Raw genomic sequence first — 27,371 nt, forward strand, 5'->3', positions numbered from 1 at the left:
TAACGTGTCTAGAGACGGAAGTAAGAATGAATGAACCGCATCAATTCCATTGATAGTCACATCTTATATACAAGGGGAGAAGACGCATGCAAGGGACGCGCCCGAGAGTGGGATGTGTGAAAACTCCGTGACGGCTGCCGAATCGGTAACCGTATGTGTGCTATGTACAAACGAGGATTAACCTCAGTTACATAAATAATTTAATCCTAACACAAAGGTTTCTAGTCTAGGGAATGTACCCTTGTCACGTCGTGCTTCCCTCGAAACAAGAAAGAATGTACCACCAGTGGGGCTGCGAAGATCTCTATGCATTCCATTTTCAAGCAGCGGCCTATTATTTTAGGGCATCTCCAACGCCGACTCCTAAAACGGACACGACATCTGTCCGCAGATACAGGACGCGACGTGGCCGATGCTCTTAGCCGGCGCGCCACTTTCATGCCAGCATTAGTGAGAGGTCACATGCCGCTCTGAGTCGGCATGAATGTGGCGTTAACGCTCTGGAGCGGCATGAATGTGCGGCAACCGCTTCGAGCGTGAGAAAGTTTTGGGTGGGACCAGAGTGTCGGACGCGTGCGTGGTAATGGTTCGGGCGGCTGCAAAGCACTCCCCCTCCCCTCGGTTTGCTTACGGTTTGTGGAAGAACGAACGTTCAGATTTGTCCGCTTAATCCGAACGAATGCAGACGGTTTCAGAGTCAGCATTAGAGATGCCCTTACATGCAGAAGATATATGTAGGTCAGTTATGTTTCGTAACTTCAAGTTTCTTTTATTCCAAATGCTGGCATGGATTTCATTTTATTACTAAAACTTTGTTCTCTCCTTTATTATATGAATATCTTTTTTTGGAACGTCTTGGTTCTGAGGTGACCAATGAAGAGATCAGATATCGGGCTTCTTTTCGAGGTCAAACGCTAACTCGAACCGGTAATAAGGAATTATTTCATTTCTTGCAAGTTCTATATATCATTCAAGCCCCTGACTAACAATTATCTGATTGGCTACCTTATGTAATGTCTAGTTCGCGGAATGATGTATTACAGAACAGAATTGAGACTACAAGCTTTCTTAGACAGGACAAATGGCCAAGGTGCGCATAGTACTACCTTTCCTCATCAAGAAATTTGGAAATATTTCCATATCTGAAATGGTTTGAATATTAAGTTGAATATACCAACTAGTTTATGTTGTACGGAAATATTGCATTAGTTTGCCGTTATGATGATTTGGTAGTTCCGACCTTCATATTTTTCGCAAGCTAGTAAAGTAACCTCATTTTGAAAACCTTACATGAGATTATATGAAGGACTTATAGCGATCGATGGAGGACAAAATAAGAGCAATGACGACCAGTCATTGTCAGCTGAATAAGACGCGCTTGCAGATATGAAATTTTCATAAGTCATCTTATGTCAAAGTCTGGGAACACAAATCTAATGATAACCCTCGTGCTCAAGGCATTATAAATTTGATGTCAAGGTATGCTTTATAAAATATGGACCTACATAATAATGATTGTAGGGTAACGCAGTAGAAAACAAAAAATTTCCGACCTACGCACCAGCCCAGGACCACTATGGAGACGCATACATGGTTTGATCTTTTTCGTTACCGACTCGTAGCGCAGCGGGAAGTAGAGTCGATGACGATCGGCGGTGCAGATCCCCGTAGTTAGGATTTACAACCTCCCAACCGCGAGGATGTATACCCTCATCTGCTCCTCAGACAGCCCTCTAGGAGGCGGTCGAATAGCCCCCCGGACGGTGTCATGGACAGCCCTTCGGGAGGACCTTCGAAACTCGAACGGTCACTCGGACAGCCCTTCGGGAGGACCTTCAAAACTCGGACGGTCACATGGACAGCCCTCCGGGAGGCACTCATGAACTAAGACCAAAACTACGATCTCTCTACAGAGTTTCACACATACGGTGTCATCTATCCGGCAGGGCTTCGCCGTCCAGAACTAGTTCCTGCCGGAACCCAGATAGCCTTTCGGCTCTACGAAACTATTTTGCGGGGAGGGAGAGAGAAGCCAGATCATTGCATGGCACTTGTATGTGAGAAGGGATGAGGAGAATGGCAGCCCCTTCTCCTCCTTTTATAGTCCAAGGCAAGGGGTGGGGTGGTGGAGGAAATACAAAAACACCCATGCTACATGTCCCGCATGAAGGGTGAAATGATAACTCAAGTGGGGCACCAAGGGGACACCATGGAGGCACCCCCTTGGCCAGCCACAACCTTGCCCCCTCCCATGGGGGGCCCCCCAACAAGCCACCAACATGCCTCCTAGAAACATGGGTGCTCCCTAGACAAAAAGCCACCAAACATGTAACCCCCGATTCGTGGGATCTTGTCCCCTCGTGCCGAGACAAGATGTTTTCCGCGAAACATTTTTTCTGAAAAATTCCGGAAGGTCCCAGAACATTTTCGGCACCCTCTAAAATTCTTCTGGGCATGATCCGAAACATTTCTGGTGTGGTGATTTTTATCAGCGAAAAGCAACAACGGCGGTTACGGCAGCTCCGGAACATTTTCGTTTGTTCTCTCCGAAAATTCTCAAAAGTTCCAAGACCAATTCTAGGGCCCTCTAAGAATTTTTAGGCGAGTGCCGAAACCATTTTGACCTAATAATATATTCCGAAACAACTTTTTGGTTTTACCGAAATCTTTCGATGTTCTCTCTCCGCAACTCTTCCGTTGTCTCCGAAACTTTTCCGGTGACTTTCTCTCAGACTCCCTGTCTAGTATTCAGAAGATAGATGACCCTTAAGCGTGTGACCTTATAGGTTCGGCGAAGTATAGACATGACCTGGAACCCCTTCCGATCAATGATCAACATCGGAACCATGGACACCCATATTGACCCCTATACCCACACGAATGAATATTCGAGTGAACGTCTAGTTGCCGTGTGCTATTCCTGGATCAACGACTTGTCCACTATGCAAACATTAACTATTGGGTATTCGGGGATGCAAGTCGTTTAACAAACCCCAAAGTTCATGAAGCAAGTATGAAGAAACTCGATACTCTCATGGTCTAAGGAATTATGCAAACGTTAACCATCTCTGTGTTATGTACCATTAACTTGTGACGAACGAATCTCATAGCATAACATCAACCCGGGTCGATTCAACACAAATGTTCTCTTAACATTGTACCCTCAAAGTTGCTGGCATAGACATGCCCATGACCAGGAAAACAGAATCATCATGCAACACTTGAGCTAGTCTTAGAGGCCAGACTAGGAATACTTCTTACCGTTTATTATTCCACACGTGCATATGAGTCTTCCTCCGAGCCTCGTGTTATTGCAGACTTGAGAACCATAGTAGTTATAACATGGAACATAAACATAATTATGAACATGGAGATAAGTAATAGCATTTATTATTGCATCTAGGGCATATTTCCTACAATGATTCCACTAGAACTTTGCTAATAATTTTCACTTGTTATGTGCTCAACGAAGGTATCCATCTTTGTGTGTTGCCTACAATGAAGAGAAGGAAATTATAACAGGAAACATAATTCATACAACTTATTCCTTAGCCTTAATAAAAGCAGAAAATTATTTAGACCAGGTAATGATCTTAGCTGAAGCTTAAAGTGAAAATCTTGTACTTTAGCATAAGTCTACGAATAATTTCTTCTGAGCCCCTTCTCTATTTTGTTAATGCAACTATATCACATTAAATACAATGTGTTATTATGATTGATGCACTTGATTGTGACAACTTACGAACTGTTTTATGTTGAATTCCTCAAATACTTGTACTATTAATTGTTTATATAGGAGACTTGCCGTATAAATCTGCCTGACCCATCCATTATTGGAGAAGAGAAGCCTAAAAATCAAAGCCTTGCGGTCGGATTTACCCGAGGAGAGGCCCTTCAAACCATTAATATGATCAAGTAATGAATTAGACATCTTCTATAGTTTATGTTTTTTGTATAAACTCTATGTTCATTTACATACAATGCTATCAAGAAAATTATCTGCAAAGAGCTTACGAAATGAGAAATATCCTCGAAGAGTTTGTTAAGCACCCTAGAGATCAATCTCCAACAATCCTTGGGCTTGGAGAACATATCTTCACTTGAAGGTCTGTTATGTTTCCAGAATGTGCTCATAATTATTGTTGTCTGTATAGTTGAATAACATGACATTATTGTATGTGCAATATTTCATTAGTTGTCGGATTCATATCATACCAAGAAACATCATTTGTTACCATTGGATAGAGATTCCTCGCTAATCCCTTGAGGTGAAATCATGCTCCTCATCTTATAGTGTTTGCTATGATTACACAAGCTAATTTCCTATGCTCTAGTGTTCTCACTTTTTATGAATGTTACGGTGTCATATTAAATACCATGCATATTATTACTGAAGAACTGACAATATGTTTCTGTACCAAAAAAATAAAAATGGTTGCAGGGTATAATTTCACTATGATCATCCGGATATATTTGATTGGGTATTTTTTTACAGAAGGTTGTATAAGCAAAACCTCTAAAATAATAAACTTAAGTGAGGATGTATTTTCTCATATAATTTAAGTATCTATTTGTTGAAAACAATAACTTCATGCCATTTTAAAAGAAATTGCACCTCAAATTAACTTTATAGGTTATAATTCCATATCGCGTTGCGGAAATATAACTTATAATGAGTGCATTCAAGGTGGCAAAGGGCGTGATGTTGGCCTTAATTAGATATTAATATTTGAAGCCAAAGTTGCACATGGCGATGGTGAACATACAATTAGCCGTGAAATATAGATGTTAAGGCAAGGATTTTACCTTCCCCGGATGCTTTCATTTTATTTCATCATAGTGGGGTTCAACTTCAACAACCTAGTATGTTCTCTCCCTCCCTCCTTCTCTTGTCCATTGCATTGTAACTCCACATTAGTCAAATCCAATCTTTTATGTGGATTAGTATATCACCAACGACGAGTCATATTATTCTAACGAGTCCATATTTTTTACGATTATGAACAATATGTGTTTATATTTTTCTCCGCGGTGAGCTTAATTTGGTTCTTAGTGGTCTACATGAAGTTGTCCTACTTAAACAATGGCTAAGAATATGAAGTTGTTAGAAAGATCCCTTGCATCCCAATCTTTTCTTCAACTTGGATTGCTTACAATATTTCCTATGGTGATAGAACTCGGCCTTGAAAAAGGTTTTCGAGCAACCATCGGTGAGTTCGTCCTAATGCAACTGCAAGCTACTTTTTTTCACATTCTCGCTTGGAATAAAAGTGCACTCCTATGGACAAACCCTTCTTCACAGGGGCTCTAAATATCAGTCGACAGGACCTAGTTTTTTTTTGCTTTTCATGCAAGCTTCATCGATAATTATCAGCTATACTCTCAAAGTCACTTTGTCAAAGGGTTTAAGTTGGTGTTTCTTCTGACAGTTTAGTATGTCTTGATGAGATCACGAGTGCTCAGTATACATGGATGAGCTAGACGAGTACATGGGTGTACGGCTGTACACCCATAATTTCTGTTTAAAAAAGAGTAGTACATTTGTTAAACCATATGGATTTAACAAATATATGATTAAATTTGTACATGGGTGTTCCAAGAACAAGTATATCTAGGCAACCCCTCACATATGGTTAAACTTGTATTCTAGAATTTTCTACATATATCCTTTCCTAATCAAAGAGCATAACCACTAGTACGATATTTGTTAAACTAAATGTTTTAGAGATATCTAACATATATAGATATGTATAAACTATATGATTTACACAAGTATCATAAAATAATAATAAAAACATTTTTTACAAAGTACAAATTGAATTCAGCGCAATGTATGAGTATTTTCCAATGATATGCATTATAAATAATACAATTAATATTTAACTTTGTTATCTTGTTAAGTATGCCAAATAAGTAATGGAAAATTATAATTCTTAACATGGTAGTATGGTAAGTATAAAATTTTAGTATAAATATGTATATTTCAAGAGAAGCAGGTGTCGGGGATCTTAGCAGAAATTCAAAATTTTCCTACGTGTCACCAAGATCAATCTATGGAGAGACTAGCAACGAGGGGAAGGGGAGTTGCATCTACATACCCTTGTAGATCGCTAAGCGGAAGCGTTCAAGAGAATGGGGTTGATGGTGTCGTACACACAGCGATTCAGATCACGGTCGATTCCGATCTAAGCGCCGAACAACGGCGCCTCCGCGTTCAACACACGTACAGCCCGGTGACGTCTCCCATGCCTTGATCTAGCAAGGAGAGAGGGAGAGGTTGGGGAAAACTCCGTCCAGCAGCAGCACGACGGCGTGGTGGTGGTGGAGGAGCGCGGAACTCCAGCAGGGCTTCGCCAAGCACTACGAGAGACGAGGAGGGAGAGAAGTATGGCTGCGCCTAGGAGAGAATAACTCATCTATTGGGCAGCCCCTAGACCTCAACTATATATAGGGGGGCTGCGCCCCCTCTAGGGTTCCCACCCCAAGGGGTGCGGCAGCCCTATATCCCATCTAGGGTGGCGGCCAAAGGGGGAAGAGGGGGTGGCACACCTGGGGTGGGCCTTAGGGCCCATCTGCCCTAGGGTTTACCCCCCCTCTTCTCTTGAGACGCCTTGGGCCTTGGTGGGGGGCGCCCCAGCCCACCTAGGGGCTGGTCCCTTCCCACTATTGGCCCATGCAAGCCTCTGGGGCTGGTGGCCCCTCCCGGTGGACTCCCGGACCCTTTCGGTGGTCCCTGTACATTACCGGTGATGCCCGGAACACTTCCGGTGGCCAAATCCTCACTTCATATATATCAATCTTGACCTTCGGACCATTCCGGAACTCCTCGTGACATCCGGGATCTCATCCGGGACTCCGAACAACATTCGGTAACCGCGTACATACTTTCCCTATAACCCTAGCGTCATCGAACCTTAAGTGTGTAGACCCTACGGGCTCGGGAATCATGTAGACATGACCGAGACATCTCTCTGGTCAATAACCAACAACGGGATCTGGATACCCATGTTGGCTCCCACATGTTCCACGATGATCTCATCGGATGAACCACGATGTCAAGGATTCAATCAATCCCGTATACAATTCCATTTGTCTACCGGTATAGTACTTGCCCGAGATTCGATCGTCGGTATCCCGATACCTTGTTCAATCTCGTTACCAGAAAGTCTCTTTACTCGTTCCGTAACACATCACCCCGTGATCAACTCCTTGTTCACATTGTGCACATTATGATGATGTCTGATACCTCTCCGTCACAAGGAGTGACAAATCCCAGTCTCGATTCGTGCCAACCCAATAGACACTTTTGGAGATACCCGCAGTGCACCTTTATAGCCACCCAGTTACGTTGTGACGTTTGGTACACCCAAAGCATTCCTACGGTATCTGGGAGTTGCACAATCTTATGGTCTAAGGAAATGATACTTGACATTAGAAAAGCTTTAGCATACGAACTACACGATCTTGTGCTAGGCTTAGGATTGGATCTTGTCCATCACATCATTCTCCTAATGATGTGACCCCATTATCAACGACATCCAATGTCCATGGTCAGGAAACCGTAACCATCTATTGATCAACGAGCTAGTCAACTAGAGGCTTACTAGGGACATGGTGTTGTCTATGTATCCACACATGTATCTGAGTTTCCTATCAATACAATTCTAGCATGGATAATAAACGATTATCATGAACAAGGAAATATAATAATAACTAATTTATTATTGACTCTAGGGCATATTTCCAACAGCAGTCGATAGGCGTGTTGGTGACTTGAAAAAAATTAAAATTGGAGCTATATACACCCAAATTTAAAATTTTGGCTCTACATTTGATGGTTGCTTCAACATGGTTTATGGCGATGACTTGGATGTTTGTTCCTTCATTTTTAGTCACTCCGGTTTCAGTTGGCCAAAAAATGTTGATGATTAGGCAAAATGGAATAAGCAGATGATGAACCAAGGGGGCATAGAAGTGCAGCCAGAAAAGAGCTGAGAACATGGTGGATTGTTGAGAATGTATATCTATGTCACTCGGCGTCGAGTTCTAGAATTAGTGAAGCATTTCTCTCTTTACACTTTCTTTGTATATCAGTAAGTATGCAGTTGTATATGGCACTTATGCATATGACGATTTTTTTCAAATCTACTTGCTTTCGTGGGTTGTGGTAATTGTCGCCGTTGGCTTTGTCAAGGTACATTTTTATCTCTAAAACTCAATGTGTCCTAGATAATAAGTTTCTTACTATGCTGATCTTCTTTTGAATATACTGACATTTGTGCAAATATTTGTTGTGGTTTGTGAGTTGGATTAGCCATTGTTTGACCGATCACCCGCTTATGTTCAGACCTACAAAATTGTTCGTATTTCTATCAATCATGACTTGATGGTTATCTCATGGCTCTCCAAATTTTCCATCATGGATTTCATTAATTGTTATCTTGCACTCATATCAGCTCACTACCACACTGAGGGCCCTAGGCCATGACAGAAGGTGCAGGGGGCATTTGCCCCCCCCCCACCCAAGTAACTTGTAATCATCATTTGTATCATATAATCACATATACATGTTGTATTAAGACTTTATTTTTGATGTTTTATGCCTTTATAATGATTTTCATGATGCGATATTTTCCAATGAAAGTATTTATATTACTCTATTATAGTTGTTAGGCTCATAACTTTCGTACTAGAGCCTCCATAATGCTAGGGTCGGCCCTGGATACATTTGTGCAATCTGTATAATTATTTGTTTTGTTTGTTGTCTTGTTGTTTGAGATCTATTTGTATATTTATCTTAGAAACCAAGGATCAACCCAAATATTGACTCTTTTCTCCACACCCCATTCTTCGAATTAATCCTTTTCACTAAAAAATACCACTTCCGTGATGATACATGTTTGTCATAGTAGGTCACGTTTTCTATCATGCATATACACCCATAACGATTTTATGATAGAATCAAGATAGTCATACCTGTGCTGTCGTAGAAGTGTTCCATGACAATACCAAAATTATCATCACGAAAGTGTCCACTTCCATGACGATAAATGGCGCGTCATGAAGTGCTTTCATCAAGGGTAACTGACACGTGGCATCCACCATAACGGGTCACCGTTAAGCTACCGGGTTTCGGTTTGGATCCGATAACCCGTTAACAACCCGGACTAATGGGGATTTTCCACGTGTAAAATTCTCAACGGCCAGAGGAACCATGTGTCGGCTCAGCGTTGGGACAGATGTCATCCACTCATTGGACAGGAGGCACCTATGATACATCAACACGTGGCACGGCCCAACAAAGTCCCATTCAGGTGAGAAGCCCGACCCGTTTGACTTGTCAAAAGGTAGCGGGCCGGCCCACGGAAATCCTATTAACGGCATGTTCACATATAGCACATTTACAGCCTGCTAACTCATGACCCGTTATGGCCTATCCGAATTAGGCCCAGTAGCGTCATCTGGGCCGTCCAATATGATTCCAGCCCGTTGTAATTTTTGGCGCATGTATGGCCCATGACGTCTTTCGGCCCATACAAGGCCCTTTGTAATTCTGAGCCCATTAAAGGCCCGTGGTGAAACTGGCCTATAATGAACAGTGTAACGCTGAGGTGAGTTTGATGAGTTTCTTTGCCAGTGAAGTACATTTTCTTTAGGTAATTTTGATACTGCCACCAAGCATTCTTAAAGATAGCAAATGTATTAGCACATGTTACCTCATCCTGAGTTTCCAAATCGGTCCTTCTCTATAGAGAAAAATGGGAACATTTGCTGTATTATAACCAACATGGAGGTAGAATGTATGTGACAAAGCAAAGTAATTACCATGAATAACATTACTTACACATAACTCCTGGACGAACACCTACAACTGGCATTTTCCTTCATCTTCAGTATAATATTTCCATGATGGGAAGATACGTACGCACATAGGATTTAACAACATCAAATGCGATAGATGCTAAACTACGAATGGCTGGTTGTGCTTTGCCCACAAGAATAGGTGTACTAACTGGTGGATTTGGGGTTCGCCGTGGTAGTACTGGCGCTTTGGGCACTGGAGCTGCCTTACTAACCGCTCTTGTTTGGAAGCTCTATGGTGGAGATGGTGCTGTGTCAACTAGAACTGGGTTACTATCTACCGGGGTTGGGGTTAGATTTGTTGAAGCTGGTTCTCTGTCCATCGCAGTAGGGGTACAATCTGTGAGAGTCTGGGTTATGTGTGGTAGGGATGGTTCTCGTGCATGTACAACCGGGGTTCTATCTCCACCATGAGGTAGCACTGTTTTATTTGAAGATCGTGGTTTTACTCTGCTAGATACTGCCATCACCCACTCCAATTCAAATGGCTAATAAACAGGAAACATAGTTGAATATAGAGAGCTTGTATGAGAGACAGATGCAATAGATAGTGTGGAAAAAAGAGAGGGCATGAAATAGTTCATATGTATATTATTTAACTAAAAAGGATAACATGACATAATTTCACATATATGATGTTTATCTAAACTGGATAGCATAGCATGACATAATTCAAAGATATGATGACTAACTAAATATGATGGCATGAGATAATTATATGATGTCTTTAGTAAACATGTTCGCATGACATAATTCACATACATGTTATCTAAGTAATCAGGATCACATGATTTAATTCACATATGTGATTTATATACTAAGCAGAGGGCCTTTGCATATATGATGTCTGAACTAAAAACATGGTGTTGAATATTGTGTATATGATGTCTAAACTATGCAATGCAAGACACCATATGCATGATCTGAGCAGTATAACCGTGCCAAGTTAGAGCATACACCTCGGTGGGGGAATAGGACTGGTCATCTGCCTCTGAATCCATCTCTGAGGAGCTATCGAGACCCAGCAAGAGATCTGCTTCGACAGGTAGCACTGTCTGCTCAGAAGACCTTGTTTTCACTCCAGATTTTTCCATCACCCACTCAAATGGCTGATTCACAGGAAGAGTAGTTGAATGTACAAACATTGTCAACAAATGGAAATGTAATGAAGAAAAGGATTGGCAAGATATCATTCAAATATATGATGCCTGGTTAAACAGGATGACATTGCACATTTCACATATATTATGGCTGGCTAAAAGAGACGAGATTGCATAATTCACATATATGATATATAAACTAACAAGTGGCATTACAAAACATGTCTAAACTAAGTAAATGACATATATTATGTCAAAAGTAGGCACTGCAAGGCAACATATGCATGATATGACCAACATCATCATGCCAAGTTAGAGCAAACACCTCGGTGGGGGGGGGGGGTAAATAGGAGTGGTCAGCTCCGTCTGAATCTGCCTCAGAACAAATTGAAGGAAATATGCCCTAGAGGCAATAATAAAGTTATTATTTATTTCCTTATATCATGATAAATGTTTATTATTCATGCTAGAATTGTATTAACCGGAAACATGATACATGTGTGAATACATAGACAAACAGACTGTCACTAGTATGCCTCTACTTGACTAGCTCGTTGATCAAAGATGGTTATGTTTCCTAGCCATAGACATGAGTTGTCATTTGATTAACGGGATCACATCATTAGGAGAATGATGTGATTGACTTGACCCATTCCATTAGCTTAGCACTTGATCGTTTAGTATGTTGCTATTGCTTTCTTCATGACTTATACATGTTCCTATGACTATGAGATTATGCAACTCCCGTTTACCGGAGGAGCACTTTGTGTGCTACCAAACGTCACAACGTAACTGAGTGATTATAAAGGTGCTTTATAGGTGTCTCCGAAGGTACTTGTTGAGTTGGCGTATTTCGAGATTAGGATTAGTCACTCCGATTGTCGGTGAGGTGTCTCTGGGCCCACTCGGTAATGCACATCACTATAAGCCTTGCAAGCATTGTAACTAATAAGTTAGTTGTGGGATGATGTATTACGGTACGAGTAAAGAGACTTGCCGGTAACGAGATTGAACTAGGTATTGAGATACCGATGATCGAATCTCGGGCAAGTAACATACCGATGACAAAGGGAACAACATATGTTGTTATGCGGTTTGACCGATAAAGATCTTCATAGAATATGTGGGAGCCAATATGAGCATCCAGGTTCCGCTATTGGTTATTGACCGGAGACGTGTCTCGGTCATGTCTGCATAGTTCTCGAACCCGTAGGGTCCGCACGCTTAAAGTTCAGTGACGATCGGTATTATGAGTTTTTGTGTTTTGATGTACCGAAGGTAGTTAGGAGTCCCGGATATGATCACGAACATGACGAGGAGTCTCGAAATGGTCGAGACGTAAAGATCGATATATTGGATGACTATGTTCGGACACCGGAAAGGTTCCGGAAGGTTTCGGACATATACCGGAGTACCGGGGGTTACCGGAACCCCCCGGGGGGCTTAATGGGCCTACATGGGCCTTAGTGGAAATAGAGGGCAGCAAGGGAAGTGTGAGGCGCGCCCCCCAAGACCCAAACCGAATTGGTTTAGGGCAAGGGGGGCCGGCCCCCTCTTTCCTTCCCCCTCTCCTACTCCTACCAGGAAAGGGAGGAGTGATACGTCTCCGACGTATATATAATTTTGGATTGCTCCATGCTATATTATCTACTGTTTTGGACTATATTGGGCTTTATTTTCCACTTTTATATTATTTTTGGGACTAACCTATTAACCGGAGGCCCAGCCCAGAATTGCTGTTTTTTTGCCTATTTAGTGTTTCGGAGAAACAAAATATCAAACGGAGTCCAAACGGAATGAAACCTTCGGAAACGTGATTTTCTCATCAGATAAGATCCAGAAGACTTGGACCCTCCGTCAAGAAAGCCACGAGGCGGTCACGAGGGTGGAGGGCCCGCCCCCCCTAGGGCGTGCCCCCCTACCTCGTGGGCCCCTCGAAGCTCCACCGACGTACTTCTTCCTCCTATATATACCTACGTACCCCCGAACGATCGGGGATGGAGCCAAAAACCTAATTCCACCGCCGCAACTTTCTGTATCCACGAGATCCCATCTTGGGGCCTGTTCCGGAGCTCCGCCGGATGGGGCATCGATCACGGAGGGCTTCTACATCATCATCCAAGCCCCTCCGATGAAGTGTGAGTAGTTTACTTCAGACCTACGGGTCCATAGTTAGTAGCTAGATGGCTTCTTCTCTCTTTTTGGATCTCAATACAATGTTCTCCCCCTCTCTTGTGGAGATCTATTTGATGTAATCTTCTTTTTGCGGTGTGTTTGTTGAGACCGATGAATTATGGGTTTATGATCAAGTCTATCTATGAATAATATTTGAATCTTCTCTGAATTCTTTTATGTATGATTGGTTATCTTTGCAAGTCTCTTCGAATTATCAGTTTGGTTTGGCCTACTAGATTGGTTGTTCTTGCCATGGGAGAAGTGCCTAGCTTTGGGTTCGATCTTGCGGTGTCCTTTCCCAATGACAGAAGGGGCAGCAAGGCACATATTGTATTGTTTCCATCGAGGATAACAAGATGTTTTTTTATTATATTGCATGAAATTATCCCTCTACATCATGTCATCTTGCTTAAGGCGTTACTCTGTTTTTAACTTAATACTCTAGATGCATGCTGGATAGCGGTCGATGAGTGGAGTAGTAGTAGTAAATGCAGGCAGGAGTCGGTCTACTTGTCTCGGACGTGATGCCTATATACATGATCATACCTAGATATTCTCATAACTATGCTCAATTCTGTCAATTGCTCAACAGTAATTTGTTCACCCACCGTAGAATACTTATTCTCTTGAGAGAAGCCACTAGTGAAACCTATGGCCCCCGGGTCTCTTTCTCATCATATCAATCTCCATCACTTTATTATTGCTTTGCTTTTACTTTGATTTTACTTTTTTTTACTTTGCATCTCTATACCAAAAATACCAAAAATATTATTTATCATCTCTATCATATCTCACTTTCGTAAGTGACCGTGAAGGGATTGACAACCCCTAAGTGCGTTGGTTGCGTTGAGCTATTGTTTTTGTGTTGGTATGAGGGACTCGCGCGTAGCCTCCTACTGGATTGATACCTTGGTTCTCAAAAACTGAGGGAAATACTTAGCTACTTTGCTGCATCATCCTCTCCTCTTCGGAGAAATCCAACACAGTGCTCAAGAGGTAGCAAGAAGAATTTTTGGCACCGTTGCCGGGGAGGTCTACGCAAAAGTCAACATACCAAGTACCCATCACAATCCCTATCTCCCGCATTACATTATTTGCCATTTGCCTCTCGTTTTCCTCTCCCCCACTTCACCCTTGCCGTTTTATTCTCCCTCTCTCTCTCCTTCCTCCCTCTCTTTCTCTATTTGCCTCTTTTTGCTTGTTTTCCTTTTGTTTGCTCATGTGTTAGTTTGCTAGCTTGTCGTTATGTCAAGTCCTTTACCTTCTGCCTCTATGTCTGAAATTGGGGAAATTATTGTCGATATGGACAATAATAATATCATGAAAAATTCCGATGCTCCTGCTAAAGAACCTACCATCTTTCATACAAAAAAATTCTGTGTTGGTAGTGGTAATATTATTGGAAAAGGAGTTATTCAAGATTTCTTTACTTGTGCCGGTGCTTTACCTTCTATGGGTAGTTCTATCCTTCACAGAACTAGTAGTCTTGTGGACGCTATTGCCATGCTTGTAGTTGAACTTGAAAGACAATTCATGCACATGCATCCTTCCATACAAAGGATTTTTCTGGATTTTTCTAATATTGAGCATTCTTCTGTTAAGTGTGTCGCTATTATCTTTTTGGCTCATGAGTTTAGATTCATAATAAAAGAAGCCAAAGAAATCTTTGCGCATTATAGGGTGGATGCTTGCCGTCCTCCCATAGAGGCTATCCTCTTTGATCAAGAAGAAATAGTGCGTTTTCAATCTCTAGACTATGTTGCTTTCAATGAAAATATTAGAAAAAGGGTTCCTACCAATGTTTTAGTTGATAGAATTTCTAAACTTAATGATTATTTGGCTATTCGAAACAATGAACTAGGATATTCTCTTGAATATAGGCTCACAAAGTTCTGTCAAAAGAATGCTTATAATGATGAATTGGTTGTGCATTATGAAGGACCAAAGGAGGAACCTATACCTCCCAAGGTTGATCTTGAGGACTTTTGTCCCGTTAAATTTAGCCCTTTTGATTACTTTTGCTTGCCTCAAAGAAAACTTGCTGCCGAATGTAGAGAATATGAAATGAGTTTTAATAATCTATCTTACTATTATGGCAATACCTAGATCTATTCTTGCTTGTTATGCCTAGCTAGGGGCGTTAAATGATAGCGCTTGTTGGGAGGCAACCCAATTTTATTTTTATTCCTTGATTTTTGCTCCTGTTTAGTAATAAATAAATTATTTAGCCTCTTTTTTGGTTGTGTTTAATTAGTGTTTGTGCCAAGTAGAACCGTTGGGAAGACTTGGGGAAAGTCTTGTTGAACTTGCAGTAAAAAACATAAACTTTAGTGCTCACGAGAACTGCTGTCATTTTTATTTGGAAAGTGATATTTAGTTAATTATTTTTGAATATGATTAATAGATAAATTCCTCACGTCCAGCAATTTATTTTATAATTTTTGGGGTTCCATATCTTGTGCTAGCTACAGATTACTACAGACTGTTCTGTTTTTGACAGATTCTGTTTTTCATGTGTTGTTTATTTATTTTGATGAATCTATGGCTAGTAAAATAGTTTATAATCCATAGAGAAGTTGGAATACAGTATGTTTAACACCAATATAAATAAATAATGAGTTCATTACAGTACCTTGAAGTGGTCTTTTGTTTTCTTTCGCTAACGGAGCTCACGAGATTTTCTACTTTAAGTTTTGTGTTGTGAAGTTTTCAAGTTTTGGGTAAAGATTTGATGGATTATGGAACAAGGAGTGGCAAGAGCCTAAGATTGGGTATGCCCATGGCACCCCCAAGATAATCTAAGGACACCTAAAAGCCAAAGCTTGGGGATGCCCCGGAAGGCATCCCCTCTTTCGTCTACTTCTATCGGTAACTTTACTTGGAGCTATATTTTTATTCACCACATGATATGTGTTTTGCTTGGAGCGTCTTTTATGATTTGAGTCTTTGCTTGTTAGTCTACCACAATCATCCTTGCTGTACACACCTTTTGATAGAGCCATACATGATTTGGAATTTGATAGAATACTCTATGTGCTTCACTTATATCTTTTGAGCTTTATAGTTTTGCTCTAGTGCTTCACTTATATCTTTTAGAGCACGCCGGTGCATTTGTTTTATAGAAACTATTGATCTCTCATGCTTCACTTAGATTATTTTGAGAGTCTTAATAGCATGGTAATTTTCTTAAAATCCTAATATGCTTGGTATGCAAGATTAATAATAAAACTTTCTTATGAGTGCGTTGAATACTAAGAGAAAGTTTGATGCTTGATGATTGTTTTGAGATATGGAGGTAATAATATCAAAGTCATGCTAGTTGAGTAGTTGTGAAATTGAGAAATACTTGTGTTGAAGTTTTCAAGTCCCGTAGCATGCACATATGGCAAACGTTATGCAACAAATTTGAAACATGAGGTGTTATTTGATTGTCTTCCTTATGAGTGGCGGTCGGGGACGAGCGATGGTCTTTTCCGACCAATCTATCCCCCTAGGAACATGCGCGTAGTGCCAAGGTTTTTGATGACTTGTAGATTTTTGCAATAAGTATGTGAGTGCTTTATGACTAATGTTGAGTCCATGGATTATACGCACTCTCACCCTTCCATCCTTGCTAGCCTCTTCGGTACCGTGCATTGCCCTTTCTCACATTGAGAGTTGGCGCAAACTTTGCTGGTGCATCCAAACCCCGTGATATGATACGCTCTTTCACACATAAACCTCCTTATATATTCCTCAAAATAGCCACCATACCTACCTATTATGGCATTTCCATAGCCATTCCGAGATATATTGCCATGCAACTTTCCATCATTCCGTCATCATGACACATTCATCATTGTCATATTGCTTAGCATGATCATGTAGTTGACATAGTATTTGTGGCAAAGCCACCGTTCATAATTCTTTCATACATGTCACTCTTGGTTCATTGCATATCCCGGTACATCACCGGAGGCATTCATATAGAGTCATTTTTGTTCTAGTATCGAGTTGTAAACATTGAGTTGTAAATAAATAGAAGTGTGATGATCATCATTATTAGAGCATTGTCCCAAGTGAGGAATAAATAAATAAAAGGGAGAAAGGCCATAAAAAAGAGAAGGCCCAAAAAAAGAGAAAGGCCATAAAAAAAGGAAAGGCCCAAAAAAATGAGAGAAAAAGAGAGAAGGGACAATGTTACTATCCTTTTACCACACTTGTGTTTCAAAGTAGCACCATGATCTTCATAGTAGAGAGTCTCTCATGTTATCACTTTCATATACTAGTGGGAATTTTTCATTATAGAACTTGGCTTGTATATTCCAACAATGGGCCTCCTCAAGTGCCCTATGTCTTCGTGAGCAAGCAAGTTGGATGCACACCCACTAGTTTCTTTTGTTGAGCTTTCATACATTTATAGCTCTAGTGCATTTGTTGCATGGCAATCCCTACTCCTTGCATTAACATCAATCGGTGGGCATCTCCATAGCCCATTGGTTAGTCTCGTTGATCTGAGACTTTCTCTTTTTTTGTCTTCTCCACATAACCCCCTCATTATATTCTATTCCACCCATAGTGCTATGTCCATGGCTCGCGCTCATATATTGCGTGAAAGTTTATAGGTTTGAGATTACTAAAGTAGAAACAATTGCTTGGCTTGTCATCGGGGTTGTGCATGATGAGAGCATTCTTGTGTGACGAAAATGAACATGACTAAACTATATGATTTTGTAGGGATGAACTTTCTTTGGCCATGTTATTTTGAGAAGACATAATTGCTTAGTTAGTATGCTTGAAGTATTATCATTTTTATGTCAATATGAACTTTTGTCTTGAATCTTTCAGATCTGAATATTCATACCACAATTAAGAAGAATTACATTAAAATTATGCCAAGTAGCACTCCGCATCAAAAATTCTCTTTTTATCATTTACCTACTCGAGGACGAGCAGGAATTAAGCTTGGGGATGCTTGATACGTCTCCAACGTATCTATAATTTTTGATTGCTCCATGCTATATTATCTACTGTTTTGGACTATATTGGGCTTTATTTTCCACTTTTATATTATTTTTGGGACTAACCTATTAACGGAGGCCCAGCCTAGAATTGTTGTTTTTTTGCCTATTTCAGTGTTTCGGAGAAACAGAATATCAACGGAGTCCAAACGGAATGAAACCTTCGGAAACGTGATTTTCTCATCAGATAAGATCCAGGAGACTTGGACCCTCCATCAAGAAAGCCACGAGGCGGTCACGAGGGTGGAGGGCGGGCCCCCCCTAGGGCGCGCCCCTGCCTCGTGGGCCCCTCGAAGCTCCACCGACGTACTTCTTCCTCCTATATATACCTATGTACCCCCAAACGATCGGGGACGGAGCCAAAAACCCAATTCCACTGCCGCAACTTTCTGTATCCACGAGATCCCATCTTGGGGCCTATTCCGGAGCTCCGCCGGAGGGGGTATCGATCACGGAGGGCTTCTACATCATCATCCAAGCCCCTCCGATGAAGTGTGAGTAGTTTACTTCAGACCTACGGGTCCATAGTTAGTAGCTAGATGGCTTCTTCTCTCTTTTTGGATCTCAATACAATGTTCTCCCCCTCTCTTGTGGAGATCTATTTGATGTAATCTTCTTTTTGTGGTGTGTTTGTTGAGACCGATGTGGGTTTATGATCAAGTCTATCTATGAATAATATTTGAATCTTCTCTGAATTCTTTTATGTATGATTGGTTATCTTTGCAAGTCTCTTTGAATTATCAGTTTGGTTTGGCCTACTAGATTGGTTGTTCTTGCCATGGGAGAAGTGCCTAGCTTTGGGTTCGATGTTGCGGTGTCCTTTCTCAGTGACAGAAGGGGCAGCAAGGCACATATTGTATTGTTGCCATCGAGGATAACAAGATGGGGTTTTTATCATATTGCATGAAATTATCCCTCTACATCATGTCATCTTGCTTAAGGCGTTACTGTGACGCCCCCGATCCAATCATACACTAATCATGCACGCAAATGTGTACGATCAAGATCAGGGACTCACGGGAAGATATCACAACACAACTCTAAAACATAAATAAGTCATACAAGCATCATAATACAAGCCAGGGGCCTCGAGGGCTCGAATACAAGTGCTCGATCATAGACGAGTCAGCGGAAGCAACAATATCTGAGTACAGACATAAGTTAAACAAGTTTGCCTTAAGAAGGCTAGCACAAACTGGGATACAGATCGAAAGAGGCGCAGGCCTCCTGCCTGGGATCCTCCTAACTACTCCTGGTCGTCGTCAGCGGCCTGCACGTAGTAGTAGGCACCTCCGGTGTAGTAGGGTCGTCGTCGACGGTGGCGTCTGGCTCCTGGACTCCAGCATCTGGTTGCGACAACCAGAAAGAAAGGAAAGGGGAAAGAAGGGGGAGAAAGCAACCGTGAGTACTCATCCAAAGTACTCGCAAGCAAGGAACTACACTACATATGCATGGGTATATGTGTAAAGGGCCATATCGGTGGACTGAACTGCAGAATGCCAGAATAAAAGGGGGATAGCTAATCCTGTCGAAGACTACGCTTCTGGCAGCCTCCGTCTTGCAGCATGTAGAAGAGAGTAGATTGAAGTCCTCCAAGTAGCATCTCCAAGTAGCATCTCCAAGTAGCATCGCATAGCATAATCCTACCCGGCGATCCTCCCCTCGTCGCCCTGTGGAAAAGCGATCACCGGGTTGTCTGTGGAACTTGGAAGGGTGTGTTTTATTAAGTATCCGGTTCTAGTTGTCATAAGGTCAAGGTACAACTCCAAGTCGTCCTGTTACCGAAGATCACGGCTATTCGAATAGATTAACTTCCCTGCAGGGGTGCACCAACTTACCCAACACGCTTGATCCCATTTGGCCGGACACACTTTCCTGGATCATGCCCGGCCTCGGAAGATCAACACGTCGCAGCCCCACCTAGGCAAAACAGAGAGGCCAGCACGCCGGTCTAAACCTAAGCGCACAGGGGTCTGGGCCCATCGCCCATAGCACACCTGCACGTTGCGAGGGCGGCCGGAAGCAGAACTAGCCCCTAATAAGGCAGGCTTCCATGTCCAATCCGGCGCGCGCCGCTCCGTCGCTGACGTCTGAAGTGCTTCGGCTGATACCACGACGCCGGGATACCCATAACTACTCCCACGTAGATGGTTAGTGCATATAGGCTCGTAGCCAACTCAGATCAAATACCAAGATCTCGTTAAGCATGTTAAATATCCGCGAATGCCGAACAGGGCCAGACCCACCTCTCTCCTAGGTGGTCTCAACCTGCCCTGTCGCTCCGCCACAAAGTAACAGTCGGGGGCCGTTGGGAACCCAGGACCACCTCTACCGGGATGGAGCCACCTGTCCTTTCAGCCCCCTCATCAGAATCACTTGCGGGTACTCATCGAGCTGACCCGACTTTAGTCACCATCTGTATAGTATGTATGTACGTATAGTATATACCCGTGATCACCTCCCGAGTGATCACGGCCCAATAGTATAGCAAGGCAGACTAACAAGAATGTAGGGCCAAAGATGATAAACTAGCATCCTATACTAAGTATTTAGGATTGCAGGTAAGGTATCAACAGATGTAGCAACAATGTCAGGCTATGCATCAGAATAGGATTAACGGAAAGCAGTAACATGCTACACTACTCTAATGCAAGCAGTATAGAGGAGAATAGGCGATATCTGGTGATCAAGGGGGGGGGCTTGCCTGGTTGCTCTGGCAAGAGAGAGGGGTCGTCAACTCCGTAGTCGAACTGGGCAGCAGCAGCGTCGGTCTCGTAGTCTGCCGGAGAGAAGAGGGGGAAGAAACAATGAATACCATGCAAACAGATGCATATTGATGCATGACATGACAAGTAACGATGCTAGGTGTGCCCAATCGTGGTAGTAGGTGATATCGGCAAAGGGGGAAAACATCCGGGAAAGTATCCCCGGTGTTTCACGTTTTCGGACAGATGAACCGGAGGGGGAAAGTTGCGTGTTTACTATGCTAGGGATGCGTGGCAGACGAACGGAGAGCGTATACGGATTCGTCTCGTTGTTCTGAGCAACTTTCATGTTGAAAATAATTTAATCCGAGTTACGGATTAAAAGTTATGATTTTCTAAAGATTTTATTAATTTTTGGAATTTAATTAGTTATTTAAATTAATTCGAAAATGGAATAATGACATCAGCATGATGTCATGCTGACGTCAGCAGTCAACAGAGTTGACGGGGTCAAACTGACGTGTGGGTCCCGCATGTCATTGACTGTTTAATTAACAAGTTTAATTAAACAGAGTTAATTAGGTTAGTTAGTTAACTAGGTTAATTAAACATAATTAATTAAGTTATTTATTTATTTATTTTTATTATTTATTATTTATTATATATATATATATATGTTTTTAAAATTATTCTCTCTTTTTTTTAACAAAAACGTTCTGTGGGGGCTGGGCCCCACATGTCATAGGGCCAGGGGCCTAGCGGTTTTGGGCGCTGGTTGCGGGCATAGCCCGAACGGGCGCACGCCCAGGGGCGGGCAAAACCGACCGGCGGCGAGCGGGCGCAAGGGCAGCGGTGGCCGGAGCGATGGCGGGCAGGGGGCCTCGGTGGTCGGGACGTGCGGGCATGCGGGTGCGGGCGAAGCCGCAGCCCGCCTGGTAGCAAGGTGAGGCCGGAGCGGGGTCTGCTCGGCGCGGCCGGTGCAGCCGGCCGGGCGGGCGCGGCCGAGCCGTGGTCAGCGGCAGGAGGCAGGGGGGCCACTGAGGGGGGGGGGGCGGCGACGCATCGGCGGGTCGGCGGCGCGAGGCGCGCTGCGGCGCCGGCAAACAGCGAGACAGCGAGCGACAGTGGAGGGGACCGTGGCAAAACTGTACGGGACAGAGGGAGAGACGGGGGAGGGCGAGGCCCTCACCGGCGATGTAGAGACCAGGGGGGGCGGCGAGGCTCGAGGTGGCTTTGGGGAGGAGGACGGGGACGATGCGCGGGCGGAGTGGAGGCAGGCCGGCGGGGAGGTCCGACGTCGTGGCCTCCGGCGAGGTCCTCGGGCGGCGGCGTCGAGGCGATCCGGCGACGGCAAGGGATCAGTGGCGTATCCGCGCGACGAGGGCGAGGTGTAGGTGGGATGAGGCGGCGGCGAGGAACGCCGGCGGCATCGGCAGGGGCGGGGCGTCGTGCCCGGCCCAGATCGGGCAGAGGGGGGTGAGGAGCGAGGGGGGAGTGGGGGTTTCGTCCCCGATCCAATCTGGATCGGGAGGGGGTGGGAACGCCGTGGGGGGGGGAGTGCGGGTGGTTGGGTTAGGGTTTGTCAGGGGTGGGGGTTATGGGAGTGAGGGGTGTGGCCGGTTGGGCCGGTGGCCGAACGGGCCGGCCTGCTGGGCCGAAGCCCAGTGGGGGGCCTTTCTCTCTTTTCCTTTTTTCTTTTGTTTGTTTTCTGTTTTCTTTTATTATTTCTTTCTTTCTTTATTTTAGTTGCATTTTAATTTAGTAAAATATACACTTAGTATTTCAACTTAGTCCATAGTCACAAAAAAAAATCTAGACCCCAAATAACTTAGTTTGACATTTTATTAATTATAAAAGGTATTTAATTAATCTCTTTGCTACTGTTTTATTTATCTCATAGTATTTAAACATTTTATAAATGTGCGGTTTTCCCATCATAATTATCTATGCAATATTTGGTTCACTCCGAACATTTTAGTTTTAATATTTGAAAACTTTTATCGTTTGCCTGACTTTGAATTTGAATTTGAATCGGTTTCGAACTAACTCGAGATTAGCAACTATAATTGATGTGACGTGGCATCATTAGCAGAGGAGCCCCTAGCTTAATTACCCGGGCGTCACAATTCTCCTCCACTACAAGAAATCTCGTCCCGAGATTTAAGAGGGGAAGTGCGGGGAAGGGATTAGGTTGCGAAATTCTAACGGGTCTTGTTGGTCTTGGCTACTCTTCTCGAGGAGGTCGATCCATTACATTGTTGTCTTCACTTTTCTGCTTCAGGTCATCATGGTGATGTCGTTCTTTTCTCGGGAACTCCAACGTACTTACGAATAGGTAAGGGGCAGCTCGGCTACGACAAAATGCTTATGAGGGAAACAATCTGGGGGTTAACCCATGAATGAGCATAAGATTATCTCTCGAGTTGAACATATCGAATACATCAAGAGTAAGGTACGAAGGTACAATAAGAGGTTCCAAGTGGATAGATAGTTGCTCGAAGTCTGAACCAGAGTGAGAAAGGGTTTCAGAGCAGCGAGAGTAAGTATTGCGTCTGATACCAGAATAGAGCATTAGGAAGGTGGCCCGTGAATTAAATACGAAGCCAAGCGCGAGGAATAACTTCGACAACAGGGTGTATAGGAGAGTCAGGTTTCGATCCTGTGGAACTGTGGGTTATGGGCCCACCATGTGGGTTAGAAGTAGGAAGGGCGGAGACGTCTTGCGTGATCATGCAAGCAAGGCATGTCAGGGGGGTAGCCTGTCGATTATGTCGGCGACAACGTCGATACCAAGAGCGAGGGACGAAGAGAACTATTTTCCTGCTCGTTGAACGAGGCGGGCCAAGAGGCAAAGTTCTCATCCATCGGCGGTTACCGAAATGTCATCAACAATAGAAACAGGGTCTCACTGTCAGAGTTGTACACCGAGGTGTTTACCTACGCAGTGAATTATTACTGCTTAGATTATATAGATCACAAGAAAGGTTAAACCAAACAACGGAAAGGAAATATGGTTATCAAATTACACAAAACAAAGACAAGGAAAATGTGTTTAATCACATATTTCAGGGGTATATCCTTCCCAAGGACAAGCAGAGCATGATATCCATGACAGGATATAATGTAGAAAACTCTTTAGGTAGGGGAGACTACCCATACAACGGTGTTTGCATAATTGAGCAGGAAACTTTTAGCCTTGGGCTCCAAATGTTCTTGTTGGAAATCGGAGTATCACAAACAAGCTTTTGAGATAGCATTGACATGGTCATCAGGTGAAGATCAGACTTTGGATACTCGAAGGATCCATCAGGAACAGCTTGTAGAATAAGTCTTACAATTTCCTCATGGAAGAATGGATAGCATTGCTAAAAGGAAAATTATAACAATAGGTCCTCCGGTCAGGTGTGCTAGGCATGACATCACCTTATCGGGTCATAGAAAGACCAACATTATAACTCTTGGAAATATGTTCCCACCATCATATCTGACCGAGATTCAGATCTGATTGGTGTCAGGATACCTCAGACTCAGGATGCCCGAGAAGAAAAGGTGCAAAACAAATTGACGGGATAACACTGTAAGATTCTCGGGAAATGAACTATGAAGTGATTTCCGTTAACAAGAGTTCATCATTATCCTAAGGAGAGGACAAGGAGGTGGATGATGAACTCAACGACAATTCTTCGAGATTTCCAAAAGATGGATTTCCACAATTAAGTGAACAAGGAGATAACATTTGTCAGATCAAATGATATAAGGAAGTATGCTCGAGGAAAACATACACAATTAAACATTGGTCGAAAGGTGCACCCGAAATATGGGTTGGGTTGCACGACCAATGTCAGAATGGTGATTCAATATCAACAGTCTAAGAATGAACGACCGACCATTAACTTCAAAGCAATAGGGTTGCTAGAAGTTTTGGGATTACACATCACAGTCCATTTGTCGGTGGTTAGAAATAACACGGTGACCAGGAAAAGAATGGTGATGGTGATAAGTATCACTTGTATCAAGAATTCTCCAGAGGTGGTGAAATTCTCACAACATTGAGGACATAAGAGATGTTAATGTTCCAAGGTAAAGAAGAACAATTACTGGATAACAAGGAACTCAAGGTATAACACCAAACACGAACAAGCTTGTGTTGGTGGGAAGGCAATAAAGTGGTCGATGATAACACAGATCATCAAGGGCAAGGATGGTATTTCTCATCATGAACTCAATTGATATCCTGGAAGAGTTCATAAGGTCGATGATGATCACGACACATTTGTCGAGAGATTTCACGAAGATGTAATCAACCAGCGACGACATCAAGTCAAAGGAATGAGGTAGCGGAAGGTTATTGGAACCATGGGTAGGACACAAACTTGAAATCAAGCTTGTTGTTCAAGGCGAACTGATATGACGAGGAAGATCGACGTAAGCTTAGCTCATCGTCGAAAATTTTGTGCTCCGGGAAGAAGGACCAGGTAGCACAGTTAGAAGTTTGCACGATAATGATATAGCCGATAAGGCTAGGAATGACTTGAAGGATTATTAAACTCGTAAGCAACCAGAATTACTTAGATTTATTGAATCGGAGTGCGGAATCGATTCACTTATCGGTGTTCTCGGTTGACGACAACCCAGAATCCAGGAAAATTGGAATCGGTGAGAAATAACAGTTGATGAAGAACCCATAAGAAGTTATGTAGTTCCCTGACATTCTCGCGGTACCAGAGGGTATACTCAAGGGTAGAGCGGGATAGAGGTTGGACAAGTGAAATCATTTGCAGAAGGCAAGCACTTAAACTTGTCCAAGAAATGGGAAAGAAGAACAATATGGTCGAAACCACGGTCGCAAAAAAACCAAGCATAGATAAGAGAAGAAGTTATAACAAGGGGATTATTATTACTACGAGAAGCTTCCATGATAAGTTCCACCTCGGGTCCATGGGCATGAACACAAAGTTCAAGGTCGACTCCCACTTCTCCAAAGCATAACCTTACATTCGCTTCTCGTTTCGATAATGGCATTAGTTGTTGAAAGTTTTACCTGGTGCAATACCAGATAAGTATGACTCGTGAAATCTTTCGGGTTCACACCGATGAGGGAAGGCGTTGGTTCAATCCCATCGGGGCTTCTTACGAACATATACCATAAGCTTCAAGAGTAAATATCACCAGCTCAAAAGTAGAGCATGGTTGACAAAAGGAAAGGACACAATTTAACAAAGGCATTATGTAATGGAGAAGGACTCACAAGGTGATTAATTATTAAGGACACTGTCGGATATAATAATCCAACAGTGGATATGGCGATCCACAGTGGAGCTGAGGTGAGTATCGATACCCAATCAGAGGAAGAAAGATTGCAAATGCATCGGTTTATAGAACAGCTGAATAGTTCAACGCTTAATTAGCAAAGTAATTATGATTTTCAAATCAAGGGATCAGGAGCAAATGCTCTGATCAAGAATGGATAAGCTGAATAGAATTAGGGATACAATCAACGACAATTGGGCTGGTCGAGAACCAATTCCAGTTAAAAGAATGGCAGCTCAGCCGGAAAGGTAATTTATAAGGATCAGTGATGATTGCGCGTATTCGCAAACATATTGAGTCAATAGACCCAAAATGATAATGACAAGGAATGTCAATAAGACTACGAGACTTATGGGATTAGCCATAATGCGAGTGAAGCAAGAATTTCAAGAGCCAAAGGCTCCAGAGGATTTTCGGAAGATCGAATAGTATTTTGAAGACTTTTGTGAAACTCATGAACAACTGGGGATGAGCGGATACTCGATAAGTGCAACAATTAACCGTAGGGGTATTCAGGTGACAAAGAACAGCAAGGCAGTAAGCTCAAGGGATTATCGACACAACGACGAGTTTTTCAGGGTATCTTGTAATAACAAGACCACTGGGGATGAAGGTAAGAATAACAAATGCAAGTAGTTATCCATAAGGGTTTGCGGTGGAAGGTGAATTGCAAACGTGATGAACACAAGTTCTCGGGTTAACAGCGGAGAGTATCTTCAGGGTCTTCTGGTGCAGCAGACGATCATTAGTAATAAGGGGCTCTCCGGGTGAAAGTGATAACGAGATCCTAATGTTAGATTTAGTAAACTTCATTTAACCCGAATAGAGGAGAGATCAGAGTCCCAGAGTAAAGGTCGAGGAGTAAAAGATCCTACTACCACCCAATGGCGACGTGTGCCCGTAGGACACACAGCCATGTTAGTAAAAGTTTTTGCAATGTCTAGACTCGACTTCGGCCAAGGAGTGTGGAAGGGGGATTCCTACAGGCAGTTGGCTCTGATACCAACTTGTGACGCCCCCGATCCAATCGTACACTAATCATGCATGCAAATGTGTACGATCAAGATCAGGGACTCACGGGAAGATATCACAACACAACTCTAAAACATAAATAAGTCATACAAGCATCATAATACAAGCCAGGGGCCTCGAGGGCTCGAATACAAGTGCTCGATCATAGACGAGTCAGCGGAAGCAACAATATCTGAGTACAGACATAA

General features: G+C 42.9%; 1 pseudogene; it reads left to right on the forward strand.

Moving 5' to 3' along the window:
* The first annotated feature begins 719 nt into the window (after window positions 1–719).
* Window positions 720–27,371, forward strand: part of LOC123101340 (putative callose synthase 8) — a 138,104-nt pseudogene continuing 111,452 nt past the window's right edge.

This window comes from Triticum aestivum, chromosome 5A (assembly GCF_018294505.1).
Source record: "Triticum aestivum cultivar Chinese Spring chromosome 5A, IWGSC CS RefSeq v2.1, whole genome shotgun sequence".
Taxonomy (NCBI): Eukaryota; Viridiplantae; Streptophyta; class Magnoliopsida; order Poales; family Poaceae; genus Triticum; species Triticum aestivum.